This window comes from Ambystoma mexicanum, chromosome 2p, assembly GCF_040938575.1.
Source record: "Ambystoma mexicanum isolate Mex_15411 chromosome 2p, UKY_AmexF1_1, whole genome shotgun sequence".
Lineage (NCBI taxonomy): Eukaryota > Metazoa > Chordata > Amphibia > Caudata > Ambystomatidae > Ambystoma > Ambystoma mexicanum.
The window spans coordinates 1,465,558,305-1,465,576,047 of record NC_090923.1 but is presented as its reverse complement, the minus strand read 5'-3'; the positions used below and the strand labels follow the sequence as shown (position 1 = coordinate 1,465,576,047).

At 44.8% G+C, this 17,743-nt stretch overlaps 1 long non-coding RNA gene across 1 annotated transcript; it reads right to left on the bottom strand.

Moving 5' to 3' along the window:
• Positions 1 to 16,515: 16,515 nt before the first annotated feature.
• On the bottom strand, positions 16,516 to 17,286 carry LOC138566082 (uncharacterized). The gene is made up of 3 exons (XR_011301837.1): positions 17,152 to 17,286; positions 16,947 to 17,063; positions 16,516 to 16,609 (listed from the first exon to the last, which is right to left on the bottom strand). It is a non-coding gene; the product is annotated as an uncharacterized lncRNA (long non-coding RNA).
• Between the last annotated feature and the right edge of the window lie 457 nt (positions 17,287 to 17,743).

Sequence of the window (17,743 nt, the reverse complement as noted above, 5' to 3'; positions counted from 1 at the left end):
GCCTTTATGGTCAGATGGGCCTGTTCAAGAGCCTGCTAAACATATCCTAGGTGGTCAACATGTTCTTTCCAAGTAGGGCTGTACACTGCAATGTCATCCAAGTATGCCATGCAGAAGTCCTCCATCCCATTCAGAACCTGATTAACCATCCTTTGGAATGTGGCAGGTGCATTCTTTATTCCAAAAGGCATAACCTTAAACTGGTATAAGCCAACTGGGGTGGGGAATGCAGTTTTCTCCTTGGCATGGTCAGTCAGGGCTATTTGCCAATAGCCTGATGTGAGATCAAATGTGCTGAGGAACTTGGCTGAACCAAGTCTATCCACTAGCTCATCTGTCATTGTCAAAGGATGGGCATCAATCTTAGTGACTGCGTGTAGGGCTCTGTAGTCCACACAGAATCTCAACTCCTTGGATCCTGCCTTTGGTACTAACACAACTGCGCTAGACCATGGACTAGTAGAGGGCTCTATTACCCAGAGATCAAGCATCTTGTTGACCTCTCCTTTGATGTGGGTTCTTCCATTTTCTGACAATCTGTAACCCTGCTTTTGACTGGTAAACAGTCACCAGTATTGATATCATGCTGGCCCCAAGGGGTCAAGCCTGGTGCTAGAGAAAACAGAGGGGCACATTGATTTAACAAAACTTTGCACTCCTCCTGTTGTGCAGGTGTCAGATTAGAAGAGAGATTAACTCCTTCTACTTTCTCATCTAAAGGTTTGCCTCTGAGGAGGTCAGGTAGAGGTTCACTCTCCTCCTCCTCTTGAGCTGAAGCTAGAAGCAAAGCTCCCAGTTCTGGTCTTGAGACATAAGCCTTTAGACGGTTGGTGTGAAAGACTCTAGGAGCCTCTTTAGGATTGCCTAAGTCCACCAGATAGTTCACCTCTCCAGGTTTTCCCACAATCTTGAAGGGTCCCATCCATTTGTCCTGCAAGGCCCTCTGCCTTGTTGGCATCATAACAAGAACTAGCTGGTCTTGGGCAAACTCAATCATCATTCTTCCCTTTCTTTGTGTTTTTTATCTTGCTCATCTTGATCTTCCCTTTGTCTTAACCAGAGCCTGACCTGCTTTCAAGTTATCACTTGCTTCAGCCATCATGTGTGACATTCTCCTTCGGAGTCCTATCACACAGTCAGTGACTCTGACTGGTGTGGGGAAAGGAGCACTCTCCAACCCTTCCTTGATCAGGGCCAATGGACCTCTAACCGGATGGCCATAGAGAAGTTCAAAGGGACTGTAACCCACTCCCTCCTGAGGGACTTCTCTATATGCAAAGAGAGGGCATGGCAGTAGAAGATCCCACTTTTTCTTAAGGGGGTCCTCTAAAGCTCCTATCATGCTTTTCATGGTTCTGTTAAACCTTTCTACCAACCCATTTGTCTGAGGGTGATATGCTGTTGAGAACTTGTAGGTAACTCCACAGTTTTTACCTGCTTACATAAGGCGGTGACACCCCCCTCTCACCATGGGGTTGCCCCCTAGGTCAGTCTGACTGTGTCAATGGCTCCGATGCCTTAGACATGAGCATGTTTAAATCCGACCATCTTGCTTCCTTATCCATAGAAAAGCATGCCTCAGGATCACATGCATCATCTCTCTCTTCCCCATGGAATGTTTCCCTTTCTTCGTCTGACGTTTCTTGTGCCCAACTTGTGCAACTTCTCTCATCATCTCTATTCAGAGTCAGTCTGTATAAAGGCAGCTCCTTATGTCTCGCACTACATGAGGCTTCCTCCGTGTCATACAACTGAGTGCTTTCGAGACGGTCATTTTTTCCCTTCCCCTTTGATTCTTTCTGAGCTCTCATTTCATGCTATACTTTATCTTTCGCTTCCCCAATACTCCTCGAGTCAAACTCGTCTTCTAGATTTGCTCTAGACAGGCCTGGTAATGACTCATATTCTGGAAAAAATTCCTCTATATCCTCCCATGCTACTTTTGGATCAGGATTTCTTACTATCTTTCCCAAGTAAATGAGATTGTGTGCTCTCTGTCTTCTTTTACGTTCCATTTCATCGTCAAATTCTGTTTGCTTTCTCGCTTCCTCTCTCACTCTATCTTCCTCTTTCTTTTTCATATCCCTTCTTTCATTTGCCCTTAGTATCTCCTCATCCCTTTGTCTCTGTATTCTTTTTTCTCTCAACTTCTGCTTTTCCTCTTCTACTCTTTTTCTTTCTAGCCTCTCTTGCTCATCAGCTGTTCTTTGTCTATTGTCACGTTTTCTTTGCTCTTCTGCTTTCTCTTGTGTTTTAGCTTGCTCGTCTTGATAGAACATCTCTCGTCTCTGTCTATCTTTCCGTTTCGCTCCTTCGTCTTTCAATCGTTCTTCCCTTTCTTTGTGTTTTTTATCTTGCTCATCTTGATCTTCCCTTTGTCTTACGTCCTCAATGCCTTTACCATCGAGTTTAAGCAAAATCTGACCTCCCATCCATTTGTTCTGTAAAGCGCTATCTCATCAGTTTTATCTCTTTCTCCCTTCCATCTCTTTATTTCTCTTCCTCTGTCTAGAGATGTACTTGGTCGATAGCTTATTTTCTTATCGCGTCTCTCCTTGTCCCTCAGGACTTTGGAGATTACATCTTTCTCCGTTTTTTTCTCTGGGTCCTCATCACTTCTTTGCATAGGTGACTCATATGCCGGACTGCTATATCCTGCCGCTGCTTTAAGTTCCCTTAATGGGTATAACCCATCGTCTTTCTTACTCTCGTCTTCTATTTCAGACAGGGCAAGTGGAGCAGAGGGCTCTTCAACCCACTATTTGCATACATTAAGTATCCTGTTAAATCTGATTATAGTTGATATCGTAAAACACAATCAATGAGTATATTTGGTATTGCAGATATAGAAACAGGCTAACCTTGTCACACAGCAGCGACTTTAGATTGCAGATGTAGAAGATTTCCCTGTTAATTCTTCCTCCCTCCGGCTGAATAGGGAACCTTACAGACTGAGGGAAGGCAGTGTTCCCAGGTAAACCCTCTGGGGAAGAAAACCCTGAGTTGTCGGAGGATCTGGAGGACTTCGGAACCTGGATGACGTGAAATGCCGATGCTATCCTTCGGGATCTGGATGATGAGCTGCGTTGTCACCGAGATCGTTCCAGAGAATGAGCTTCACTGAGAAGATAAGGCAACAGGTAAGTGAGTGAAAGTAGCAGGTTCGGGGAAAGAAGGAAGGGTAACCGGAAGTGAAACCTACCGGGGAAACGATAACAGGTAAGATCTATGCGAAGTCAATAAGAACCGGAAGGCTCCTAGCAAATAAAAGGATACGTTAATATTGAGTGAGAGAAAAGAGATGGGAATGTGGAAAACTGCTCTAAGATACCTACAAGCCCCAATCAGAAACGGAAGAAGAATGAAATGTATCATTCAGTTGGTGTGAGGCCGTAGAAGGGATTAAGTTTAGCGGATTGGGAGCCAAATGAAAGGTGCTGGTAGATGGCGGGGAAGTCAGTCCGTACGGGAGGAAGGTAGACGTCTGATGCGGATCCGTCGCGAGGGAAACAGGCTAGGCACCGAAGACGACTAAATGCTGGAGACAGGGTTGCACAGATCTAATTGACCACAAGGGAGAGAGAGGATTAGAAATGAGGAAATATAGGGGGAAAAGATATTTAACACCTAGAATCGGTAACTTACGAAGCGTCTTTCCTAAGAGTAGCGACGCACTGACTGGCGGAAATGCGATCATTATATGTGTTAGGCAGAATCCTGTGCAGTTCCCTTAGGGAGCACTACAGAAGATTAATACTACAGGTATGAGCAGTAAATCCTCTTTGGTATCAGTCTGTACCACAAAGATTTAGTTGGTAGCTGTGGCTAAGCAGTCACACTTATCTCAACACAATGGGGCTACAGCACTATGGTACAAGGAAACACTGACCAAAGTTTTGTATTAAAAATAATATATATATTTATTTTACACACTTCTAGTTTAACACATAAATCACAGTTATTAAAGCAAGTTAAAATCAGTCAAGAAAAGTATACACAACTTCCTGGTTAAATTGTAGACAAGTTTGAGCAAGAGTGAAAACTGAGCAAAATGGTACAATGAAAACCAAACACAAATGGCACTCTAGCAATTTCTCACAAGGGAGGGAAAGAACAAGTTATGTTGGAATATACTCTTAGGCACCCTAGCAACACTTCCCAATAAGTTTGTGAACAAGTTTAGGCAAGGCAGTACTTTAGCATGTATAATACTGAGGTGAAAACCGAGCAAAAAGGCACTTCACAAGTTTTAAAAGAGGGAAGGAAAAGGTGGTTATAAGAGTTAGGTGCACCAACACATTTCTAGGTGAGAAGCAATCTAGAGAAGGCAGTTGTAACAGATTCAGCCAGAGTCAATAGGCCTGTGCCAGAGTCAGTGGTACAGGGCAAAGAGCCCAGGAGCAAAATTTTCTTGTAGCTGCAGTCAAGTCTTTGTTGAACAATTTCGAAAAGGTGGTTGCAGAAGGTGAAAGACAATGTTAGATGATAGGGGCGGCCAACCCAGTAGGTAGGTAAAGGATTTAAAACACCTTTAGCACTACTGAACGAAAAGGGAGGCCTGGCGGAACAAAGTACCTTAAAATGTAGAAGAGGCTCCTGCGGTGGCGGTTGTTCCTGGCAGTTCCTGCAGTTTGGGATATCCAGCAGAGGAAGAGACTCTTGTCGTGGAGGAAGGTTCGAGTTACTGCACTGCCCAGGGATGAAACCAGCCGCGGTGCTGCCAAACGAAATAAAAGGTACGCTCCTTTAAATCGCGGTCCGGGTGGACGGGTGCCTGGCTATCTGGTCTCCGATTGCAGGCACTGGCGATTAGACCAAGGCAGGTCCTGGAAGGCAATTGGCAAACTGGTTGGCCCCACCAGCTCAAGGGAAGAAGGCTCTTGCAGATGAAGTTTAAGATCTTCTCATGTAGTGTGGAGAAAAGTGGTGAGATGCTGCAGCAGGGCTTCACCGGTGGTTCAGTTGGTGCAGATGTCTTTTGCTTCTCCCCTCTTTGGCTTCTTAGTTCCATTGGCGAGGTCTTGCTGTTCCAGTCCCCAGGAACCTGCTTTTATGCAAATAGACCCCCATTCATACAGCCTAGCTGTCACTCACACAGTGGAGTGGTCATCCTGGCGGGAGACTCTCCAGCCTATCAGGGCAGAGTGCGACATGGGTTGCTGAGGCAACCCTGTCCAGGGGTCCTACTCCCCCTCCCACACAATGCATCCACCCCAGACTCAGTGGCGCCGAAAGGAGGCTTCTTTGCAGAATCCCGCCAAAAGGACGAACAAAGGATCCCCGACCTGGGTTAGAATCTTAGAGAAAGACACGAGAAAGAATTTATATAAAAGTTCTGGCAAATAAAACCTATCAGAGTAAAGTTATTATAACAATAACCCAGCGGTATGTTAGAGGCTGTCAGTAAATGTGGTAGCCTCGAACAATGGGAAAATCCCATAGGGAACTATTCGCAGTTGAATATTTTTGGTAGTAACCACTGCCACCAGCCAGAAACTTTTGAGAGAGGGACTGTATGGTACCCTCTCGAAAACGAACATAAGGGAAAAACTATTAACCCCTGCCAGTACCTCCATAATAAGATGGGTTGTACTGGTTTTGTTCATAAAGAGTGACTAGTAAAGTCAATGGGGACTTTACATGCCCTGGGAGACAGTAGTCAGTCCCAGGGTATGGAGTCTATGTTTGGGGGTCGCTACGACACCCCTGTGTCACTGCACGGAGGGTGCTGTGTAACACATGTGTATAAAGATGGTTCCTATGAGGGTGAGATAAACCCCATAGACATTAAACACAAAAAATAGCCTAGAACACAAATAGCAAATATGGCTAAGAGTGGGAAAAAGAGTCTCACTCTTAGCAGGAGAAAAAAACAAACCCTTAAAATCTAGCAAAGCTGCTGGGGGACTCTATAGGTAAAGGATATTAGCCATAGAATGAGAATTCTCCCTAACAATATGCGGTCACATGATCAGCACAAGACGTCAGAACCGTATGTGCAGAAACTGCACAATCCATCCAAGAGAGCCTGGGCAAATCGTCGGCCATCTTGGGTAGAGACACCAACAATGAACGACAAAGTCGGCCGCGATGCCACAGGGACCAGCGCCGATAAGAAGATGTAGCAGTATGCCCCCTTCTCAAGGACGGAGAAACCGGTTTACCGGGATGCAGCCGGAGAAAATGGCATACCAAACGGGGAGCATGAACCCCCGAAGCTGGTTCCCAAAACCGGTCAGCCAGGCCATAATCCTTCCAAATCACCAAGAACTGAAGGTGACCCCTGCAGTAACGGGAATCGCAGATGCCAGCGACCTCGAATTCAGGACCCAAAGGAGTGAAAACGGGGGGAGGATGAGCCACCGAATTCACCTGGAAATGATCTGGAACAGATAGTTTAATCTGGGACACATGAAAAACAGGATGTATCCTTGACCAAGAAGAAGGCGGCAAAAGACGCACCGCAGCAGAACCCACCAGAGACAACACCCTGAATGGACCAAAATACCGGGGAGAGAGTTTTGAAGGAACCAAGTGATGAGGGAGAAAGCGGGATGACAACCAGACAGAGTCCCCAACAGCCAAAGCAGGAATAGCCCTTCGATGACGGTCAGCATTCCTCTTTACCCGATCCTGAGCTGCCCGAAGAGCCTGACGGGTGAGGTGATGACCAAGTTCTATGTCAGCTAGGAGATTATCCACACCAGGAACACGAGAAGAAGGAGGTGTAACAAAAGGAATAAAGGCAGTATGGTAACCATAAGAGCAGTGAAAAGGACTCGTCTTTAGGGCAGTACGGTGGGAATTATTATAAGCGAATTCAGCCAAAGGTGTCATGAACCACCGAATTTGCCCCTTTTGGACTTCATGGTCCATGATGCACCATGGCCTGAATTCAGTGATCCTTCCAACATGGCCGACAGGCCTGAAACGCTGCGCTCTAGCCTTCGCGCGCAATGCTCGACTTCCTAGAAAACAGACACGCCCCTGCGGCTCTGCGCATCTCAACGCAACTGCTTGGAGTTGCTAGACATGTGTTTCGAGTCCGCTTTCTGTGCTTTCTTCAGTTCCTTACCTTTCCCTTTTTTCTTTCCCTTGTTTGCTGGAATCCCGTCCGATTCTCTCCTTACCCGCTAGCCCGTATCCTCCTTCCGGGTTCGTCTTGTGCTCGGTCCTGCAGGGTCCCGGACACTCTCCGAGCGTGGGACTCTTACCGCCTTCCTGGATTCCCGACTACATTTCCTGGATACTGAAAGCCATCCGGCTAAGGACAGCCGGCAACCTCACGCTGGAACCCGAAGACTCACGCTCCTGCATGTACAAGTTTCGGACAGTAAGAAAAACAGAAGTCGCACCCAAGAAGGTCACAAGCAAGGAAAAACAGGTGAGAAAGAGAGAAACTTGTGACAGATTGAGACGCCTCAAACCTGATGCAGAAACAGACATGGAAGCTGCAGTTCAAGACCTCATAAGAGGTATGCAAGAACTAACCACAGAGGTTAAAAACCTCAAAGCCGAGAATGCAGCATTAAATCAGCTTGTTTTGTCCCGAGATTCCACGGTCAAAGAAAGTGCCCTGGTAGGGCGATAGTGGGCAAGTATGATGAATCTTCCAAGTCCCTTCCTTGATTCCTGCCTAGTACATTTCACCTTCAAACCCTACTATTTTTCCACGCCATGAGCAAAAGTCGGATTCATGATATCCCACCTCACGGTTAATGCCTTAACCTGGGCATCTCCCTTACTGAATTTGGGAGACCCGCTCTTGGATAAGTACGATGGGTTTGTAGAAGCCCTTAAGGCCATGTTTGATCGACCAGAACTTGTCTATAGTGCACAAGAAAGACTTTTCGAATTCCAGCAAGGGAGTCAGGATATGGTCACTTATGTGACTCGCTTCAAACAGTTAGCTAAAGAAGCTGATTGGTCTCAAGAAGCCAGTTTCACTCTCTTGCGAAGAGGTTTAAATGATGAGATAAAGGACGAACTAGCCAGAGTAGTTCATCCGAGTTCCTTCCAGGCTCTCATGGACCTTTCCCTACAGATATATTTCCGGATCCAGGAGAGAAAGGTAGAGAAAAGGAAGACTAAGACAACATCCCCAAAAACAACCGCAGATTACCCTTGTCCAAAAGTAGTATGCGCTCCACATGCCTCAGATCCAGAACCTATGCAATTGAGTGCCTTCCGTGGACCAATTTCTCCACAAGAAAGGATCCATCGGATTAATACCGGACTTTGCATGTAATGTGCCTCTGATAAACATCTTGTGAGAGAATGCCCTATAGCACCACCCCGGCGTTCGGGAAATGCCAGCTCCCGATCCTAAGCGGAGCACAGCTTTGGGAGAAAGATGCCTGCTCCGCATCCATTCCTTCCTTGAACACTCCAGGACAGAACACTTTAGGGATTTTTCAGACATTTTTGTCACCTACCAAAAAAGAATCCTACCCCATCCTGGCCCTAGTGGACTGCGTGCCATGGGTATTTTCATAGATCACGACTGGGCTGTCAGTCACCACATTCCTCAAGAAACCAAGGAGGTAATGCAACCCGTCGAAGGTATTGACGGTAGACCATTGTCTTCAGGACCCATTACTCAACAAACCAAGGAATTACTACTATTGATAAACAGTCATCAGGAAATGCTCCGATTTGACATCATAAAGGCCGCTCATTACCCCATGGTTTTAGGCATGCCCTGGCTTCAGAAGCACAATCCTTACATCAACTGGGCAGCAGGATCCCTGTTTCTACGTTGTGAATTTTGCATGTCCCACTGTTTGTGTCAAGACGTATTACAAGACCCTCCAGTGACCTTCCAGAACCACAAGCAATCATCCTTAAGTGTATCCAACATTATCCAAGTACCTGAGATCTATCAAACGTACTCAGATGTCTTTTCAACAGCCATTGTTCAAGCTCTTCCATCCCATAGACCAGAGGATTGTGCCATTGACACAGATGCTTCAGCAGTGATTCCATTCGGGAGGATGTTCATATTGTTTGAACCCGAAAAAAAGGCTCTATGAGAATATCTGGATACCAACCTGGCAAATGGTAATATCCGGCCTTCAAAATCTCCAGCCGGTGCTTCCCTATTCTTCGTTCCTAAGAAAGACACTAAAGAACTTCGGTCTTGTTTGGATTACCGTGGTCTCAACCAATGTACCCTCAAAGACCGTTATCCACTACCACTTATTTCTGACATCCTGGAGGCAGTACAAGCTGCTATCATCTTCACTAAACTCAATCTTAGGGGTGCTTACCATCTCATCCGAATAAGGGAAGGCGATGAATGAAAGACGGCCTTCAGAACTCCCTTTGGCCACTTTGAATATCTGGTAATGCCCTTTGGTCTCGCCAACACCCCTGCGGTTTTTCAACGCTTTATGGATAGAGTTTTCTCTGATATGCTGTTCCTTTTTGTCATTGTGTACCTGGATGATATACTGATTTACTCCAATGACCTCCAGATCCATCAAGAACATGTAAAGGCAGTCTTACAACGTTTACGAGAACACAAACTCCTGGCCAAGCCAGAAAAATGTCTCTTTCATGTTCCAACCATTCATTATCTTGGATTTGTGCTTAGCTCCAAAGGAATCGCGATGGATCCTTCCAAGGTCGACTCCATACTTTCTTGGCCAGCACCCACCACTGTGAAACAAATTCAATCCTTGCAAATTTTTACAGAAAATTCATTCCCGCATTTTCTGACATAGTGCATCCCATTGTAACACTCTTAAAGAAGGATACTCCATTTAAATGGTCTACTCAAGCCCCAATCCTGGCTCAGCCCGACATAGACCGACTTTTTTGGGTGGAAACAGATGCTTCAGACTACGCCATTGGTGCGGTCTTGAAACAAGAATTCGAAGACAAGATGGAACATCCTATTGCATATCTATCCCGTACTTTGACTCCCAGTGAGAGCCACTATTCCGTCCTGGAGAAGGAGTTACCGGCCATCCGACAAGCCTTCACCGACTGGCGCCATCTGCTCTTAAGTGCTAAACACCCAGTGCAGGTACGAACAGATCATCGAAACTTGCAAGTCCTACAGTCCCTGGAGTGCAGAAACAGCCGCCAAGCCCATTGGGCCTTCTTTTTTGCTCAGTACCAATTCCAAATTAATCACTTTCCTGGAACGAATAACATTATCGCAGACGCCTTACCTAGGCGTCCTGATTACGAGTCCATCGAAGCCCGGACCTTTCCGAAGATGTTCCCTGAAACCGTGTTTGTGGCACAAGCCTTTTCTCTCCTGTAAGACAACCATGCAAGAACACCTTCTTCCGATATCTGGAAGGAATACATCAGGAATAATCAACGAAACTTAGTAACAAAAGACGGCTATCTCTTCAAGGAAAAACAGCTGGCAATACCCACACAAAAACTGAGGAACAAAATCATGAATCTTTGCCATGACACCTCCCATTCGGGACATCAAGCCATCACTACCACCCTCCGTTTTATACAGAGGCAATTCTGGTGACCAAAGATGGTAGCTGACATAAGAACCTATATCCAATCCTGCACAGTGTGCAATCAGAATAAACATGATAACAGAAAACCTGCAGGTCTTCTACATCAACACGCACTACCAACACGACCTTGGGAAATCATCACCACAGATTTTATCATGTAATTACCCCCGTCCAGAGTATATACAACCATAATGCTTACCATCAATCTGTTTACTCATATGGCTCACTTCACACCCTTGTTCAAACTACCATCTTCGTTTGAATTGGCTGGAATATTCTTAAAACACATCTTTAGACTTCATGGATTGCCTTCAAAATCATCTCAGACAGAGGACCCGAGAACATATCGCAGTTCTGGAAACAACTATGCCAAATATTAGGCATCCAGCGTGCATTATCTTTGGGTTATCATCCACAGACTAATGGGGCAGCTGAGCGAGTCAATCAGACCCTAGAACAATATTGCCACTGTTTCGCAACCAAGGTCCAGGATGACTGGTCGCTTTTGATTCCTGTAGCTGAATTCGCTTACAACAATTCTGATCATTTGGCTATCAAGATAAGTCCATTCTTTTGCAGTCAGGGATTTCATCCTTCAGTTCTACCATCTGTCCTACCACATCCTACCCCGGTCCCTGCAGTGGATTCCTGGATTGAAACACTGATAAACGTACACAGAGATGCTAAAGAACGACTGGAAAAGGCCAGGATAGAAGTCAAACGATATGCAGATACCAAGCGGAGACCAAGCCCTTCATATGCAGTCGGGGATAAGGTTTTGCTATCCTCAAAGCTTCTTCCTCGGCATCTGCAGCCAAATAAACTGGCTCCCAGGTATTATGGACCCTTCTCCATTAAGGAAATCATTAATCCAGTGTCCTTCCGGCTCCAGCTTCCAGAATCCTGGAAAAGGATTCATCCGGTCTTCCACAGTTCCTTATTGAAACCATATGTACAGTCCACCAGAACCACTCCTAGACCTAACCCTGTAATCATCAATGACCAGCTTGAATTCGAAGTCTCCAGGATATGTGATTCCAGATACAGACAGGGTCAGCTTCAATATTTGGTAGAATGGAAAGGCTACCCCCCCAGCGAACACACGTGGGAACCTGTCTCAAACATGAATGTCCCCCGTCTAATACAAAGATTTCATCAAGTCCACCCAGGCAAACCTGGTGGTGCCGGCTTTAGAAGGAGGGATACTGTCATGAACCACCAAATTCGCCCCTTTTGCACTTCATGGTCCATGATGCACCATGGCATGAATTCAGTGATCCTTCCAACATGGCCGATGGGCCTGAAACGCTGCGCTCTAGCCTTCGCGAGCAATGCTCGACTTCCTAGAAAACAGACACGCCCCGTGGCCCTGTGCGTCTCAACGCAACTGCTTGGAGTTGTTAGTGTTTCGAGTCTGCTTACCGTGCTTTCTTCAGTTCCTTACCTTTCCATTTTTTCTTTCCCTTGTTTCCTGGAATCCCGTCCGATTCTCTCCTTACCCGCTAGGCCGTATCCTCCTTCCGGGTTCGTCTTGTGCTCAGTCCTGCAGGGTCCCGGACACTCTCCGAGCATGGGACTCTTACCTCCTTCCTGGATTCAATACTACATTTCCTGGATACTGAATGTCATCCGGCTAAGGAAAGCCGGCAACCTCACGCTGGAACCCGAAGACTCGCGCTCCGGCCTGTACAAGTCTCAGAAAGTAAGACAAAAGGAAGTCGCACCCAAGAAGGTCACAAGCAAGGAAAAACAGGTGAGAAAGAGAGAAACTTGTGACAAAAGGAAAAAGTTTGACCCTGTCATCCTGTGCGGCAGATACAAAGCAGAGCAAATAGCCCTCCAAGGTCTGGTTGAGACGCTCAGTCTGTCCATTCGTTTGTGGGTGGTATCCAGAACTCAGAGCCCTTCGTATTCCCAAGTAAGTACACAGCTTCTGCCAAAAAAGAGAAGTATATTGGGGTCCCCTGTCACAAACTATAGTGTCCAGCAAACCATGTCGAGAGAATATCTCAGTGATAAATATCCGAGACATACGGTCAGCATTGGGCAGCTTGGATAATGGGGTGAAATGAGCCATCTTTGTGAAGTAGTCTATAGTCACCATGATGGTGTTGTGACGATCTGACTGTGGAAGGTCCACAATGAAGTCCGTAGAAATAACCTGCCAGGGTCTGTCAGGAATAGACATACGGGTGAGTAGACCCAAAGGGTTCTGACGAGAAGTCTTGGATTGTAGACACATGACACAGGCCGAGGCAAAGTCTCTAACATCTTCTCCAAGAGTTGGCCACCAAAAATGGCATTTGATCAGATCCAAAGTGGAGTGATATCCTCGATGACCAGCTGCCAGAGTGTCATGACACATACGAAGAACTCGTTTTACAGAGTGATTGAAGGAACAAATACTTGATTTTCATGAACAAAGAAACCTTGGTTCCTCGTAAAATGGTAAGTTGGTAGAAGGTCGTTGCATAACTGAAGATGCTGGGTAGTTGCTTGTTCAATTGTTTGAAGGAAGTCTGTTAGCACGGAAACGGAACTGGCTCTGGGAAACAGAAATTCTGACCTAAATCTAGCTGTGGGTTGATCCTTACGGGAAAGGGCGTCTGCTCTAAGATTTTGTTTTCAGGGAAGAAAGGTAAATAATATCCGATAAGGCAGAAAGAAATGTGCCCACCGAGCCTGATGACTGTTAGTAGTTTGGGCCTGTTGTAATACCTTCAAGTTTTGATGATCCCTTCGAAACTCTATAGGATGGGGAGAGCCCAACAATAAATGTCTCCATTCCTCGAATGATCTTTTTATGGCTAATAGTTCCTTTTCGAGGACTGAGTAATTTATCTCGGACGAGTTGAAAGTCTTAGACAGGTAGGCAACCGGTGATTCTTCCCCTAGGTTAGATCTTTGTAAAAGAACAGCTCCCAAGGCATAATCTGAAGCGTCCGTTTCTACAATAAACTGCTTAGACTGATCTGGCATGACCAAAATTGGGGCTGAGGAAAAAGAATGTTTTAATAGTTCAAAGGCATTTTGAGCTTGCGAATTCCAGGAGAAACAAACATTTTTTTTTAGCAATTTAGTGATTGCAAGAATGATTTCCGAGAAACGAGGTATAAACTTCTTATAAAAATTGGCAAAGCCAAGAAAACGCTGTATATCCTTGATGTTAGATGGAGATGGCCATTGGAAAACTGCGGACACCTTCCTAGGATCCATGGAAACACCCTGGGCAGATAGAATGAAACCGAGATAGTTGACCTGTGTCTGATGGAATTCACACTTCTCAGCCTTGCAGTACAGCTGATTAGACTGGAGTCAGTCCAAAACCAGAGCTACATGATTCACATGTTCGCCCTCGTTTGAGGAAAAAACTAAAATATCATCGAGGTAAATAACCACAAAATGCAACAAAATGTCTGCAAAGAGATAATCCATAAACCGCTGGAACACTGCGGGAGCATTGGATAGACCGAAAGGCATGACATGATATTCATGTTGTCTGAACGGTGTTCAAAAGGCGGTCTTCCATTCGTTCCCGAGGGCAATCCGGATAAGATGATAGGCCCCACGGAGATCTAGATTTGTGTTAATCTTTGCCCCTCGCACTGCCTCCAGGATGTCTGGAATTAACAGCATACGGTACTTGTCCACAACCGTGATCTTATTAAGACCCCGGTAGTCTATACATGGCCTCAATTCCTCTGTATTTTTTTTTTAAATAAAAAAAATAAGATGCTCCAGCTGGTGAGGTTGATTCGGTGATAAGAATGTTTTGCAGGTTAGTGGGGAGATAATCTTTGAGTGTTGAGACAACATATACATTCGTCCAAAGGGTATAGGTTGATCTGGAATCAAATCAATCTGGCAGTCATCTCTCTGATGAGGGGGTAAGATTGGAAACTGCGGCGTGGAAAACACGGATGAATATTGATTATAGCACTCTGGTCTACAGTAGTTACCTTGCTGGAAGCGTTAGCTTGTGAAGGGATGCGAATCCCTACTGATTCTTGGGACAGGCAGTGTGCCACACAATGATCGGAACCTAAGAAAAGAGTGCCTGCAGACCAGTTAATAAACGGGTTGTGTAAACGCAACCATGGCAAGCCCAGAATTATGGGAAAGTGAGCGGCTTTAATGATATCAAAACTAAGGGTTTCCTTGTGTGAAGAGATCATGTAAGTAATGGGTCCGGTCTGCTCTCGTATGGGCCTTGATCTTAAAGGGCAGCTGTCAACCCCTTGAATAGGAGTAATACAGGCTTTAGTTAAACGCTCTGTTTCTCTTGTTTCTGCCCATTTATCATCTATAAAGTTACCAGCTGCTCCACAGTCCAAAAGGGTAGGAACCCCTTGGAGTTCCTGATTCTGAAGTACTAAAGCTATGGATATGACAACCATAGAAAGGTCAGCTGGTGGAGAAGCATGTGACAATTCTAAAGAGCTTGAGGAACCTTTTTTAAAAACCCCAGTCGCGGTTCCTCTTATGATAGGGTTTTGGAGTTTTTTTCCTGACCTTGTTGGTTCTGTGGTCCTGATCGACGAGGAGGAACGGTTGGGAAATCCCTTAATACATGAGTAGATAAACCACAATACATACATAGACCAAGGGTTTTACGCCGCTCCTTTTCTCCTGCCGTTAAAGGACCTCGCGCTGCCCCAATCTGCATGGGTTCATCCACTGTGAGAGTTTTAGCTAAAGGCGGGAGGCCTTGGGACCAAAAATGACATACCCATCCTTTCTTCTGTTCTTGAAGCCGTTCTCTGAGACGATAATCAATTTGTATGGTTACCGTAATCATGTCGGCCAGGTTTGCAGGACGGGGTAGCCTCGAGACCTCATCCTTCAGTTCCTCTGTGAGACCCCTTCGGAATAGAGTGAGGTGGGCGTCATCTGGCCAAGCAGTCTCCGAGGACAGTTGTTTGAACTGGGTTATGTAGGTCAAGAGATCCTTATTCCCTTGTTTCAGGTCTAGAAGCCGTTCTTGAGAGGCTACAGATATTTCTTGTCTACTGAACATAGTCTTTAGACTGTTAACGAAAGCTGGGTAGGAGTCCAGTATGACATTTCCTGAGGTTACTAGCGGAGTGGCCCAAGCTAGAGCTGCACCCGTGAGATGGGAAATTAGAAATCCGACCTTATCTTTGTCAGACAGGAAATAGCGTGGCCTGAAAGTAAATTGAACCATACAACTATCCAAAAATTCTTTTAGCTTATGGGGATCCCCGTCGAACTTGCCTGATGGCAAGGGTGAAGGGGGCACCTCAGGAATAGCGCGAGCTTTCTGCTGCTTTAACTGTGCATTTTCTTGTTTAAGTGTTTGTACTTCATGGGACATAGATTGCATAGCAGCCATTATCTGCTGCATCTGCTGTTCCATATTCACTGCTGTAAGCACTGGCGTCTCTCTGTTAAATCTGATTACGGTTGATATCGTAAAACACAATTAATATATTTGGTATTGCAGATATAGAAACAGACAAACCTGGTCAGACAGCAGTGACTTTAGATTGCAGATGTAGGAGATTTCCCTGTTAATTCTAGCTCCCTCTGTCCGAATAGGGAGCCTTTGGTTTTAAGTAATGGGTAATCCCTATTTTTTGTTGACGGGGGGTCTCATCTGGAGGAAGGGACAATCTATAAGGGAGAAAAGTGAAAAACAGATAGACTACCCCTCTCTTTTAGTCTTGTATGGATCTTACGTGAGAGTTAAAGGCCACCTAACTATGTCATTAGTTAGGAAGTCGCAGGGGGAGAAAAATTGCACTAATCACTCCAACTTGTAACAAAGGTTCTGTCTCTTTAATAGTTGTAAAACATCTTTAAAAAGCATTTTCAAATTGATACTCAATCATATCACTCATTCTACATACATCTCATCTAACAGGGGAGTTCTAAAGTGAATATAAATCTTTGTAGGCATAACATTTCAGTTTGAATATGCATTTTTGACATGGGAAAAAAACATTTGATTTTCCTTAAACAGTCGACATATGTTTCGGCCCGTTATGATATACCACTTTTGTCAGCGGTGGTCACCAGACTAAGTATAAGGCCATCTTCAGGACACCAATTGCTTTGTAGTTGATCAATCTTGATCCCCTTTTAGTACATACACACGTCTGCAAAATAATTTTTTCATACATCAGTATACGTATATTAATCTTATGTAAGACTCTGCTGTAAGACATTTGTTTTTTTAAAAAACAGAACAAGTTGCGTATCTCCACTTTGACTAAATTTAAGAGCGATGGCTAGTTTTATGTTATACTGAACCTGCCTTTACCTCACTAAGTCCATATTGTGCTATTTAGACTATTGAGAATACTTAGACAAACGGTGTCACTAACTGTACAACTACCTTCGTCTCAGGTTTTTGTCACTTAATGGAAAACCCTACACTTTAACTTGTCTTTTAACATTTTTTTAAAAAAATTACTAAATATTAAAAACACTTACATGTCCACATCTTGTATTTATGTGACTAGAATTCTGCGGTTTATCTCGCTGTCTGAGCTTGTTGTACTCAAAAATTCTCGCGCTGGTAACTTAAGTTGCGCTTTGTGATGTTGGTGCCTGTGGTTAATTAAAAACAACTGTTTAGAAATGGCACATGTGGTTAATTCTAGACCACTATTTGAACATACCACAATTTGTCGCTGACCTCTTTAGATGATATGAGGAGAAATGATGACTTTCAGTTTGGCATCAGCTGTTTTTGCATAAATGGTCGTTAATGCCTTGGTTGAATGTTGCCAGGTGCCTTCTGGTGATTTAGGATGGACTGAAAGGCCGTGAATGGATTTGTTTCCTATGGCAATGGAAACGAAACATAATTAGCCTGACAGCATTTGAATGCATGATGAGCCAGTTGAAAAAATGCTTGTAAACTTAAGCTCTAGTCGAGCTATGGGGCATGTAATTTTAACACATTTTTCTATTATTGTTTTAAAACTCATTGTTACAAGGCCTCAGCCCGTCAGTTTTTATGCCGTTGGTGTTAAATGCACCCTGGAGCTGTTTGCAATCTCATCATGATTCATTACACATTGTTCGTGGCCGCGCTAGCCGACATGCTGTTAAATGCAGGCTTGTAAAGGAAAAAGTCCTTGCTTGGTTATTTAAACCTGTGGTGCCCTTTTAAATGATTACACTCCCAGGTTGTTTTATCTCGTACAAGTTCGAAAGGCAGGAATTAAGCTAATTACATTTTCATGTTAAAGTCACTGAAGTCGAGAGCATATTTTACCTTTTAG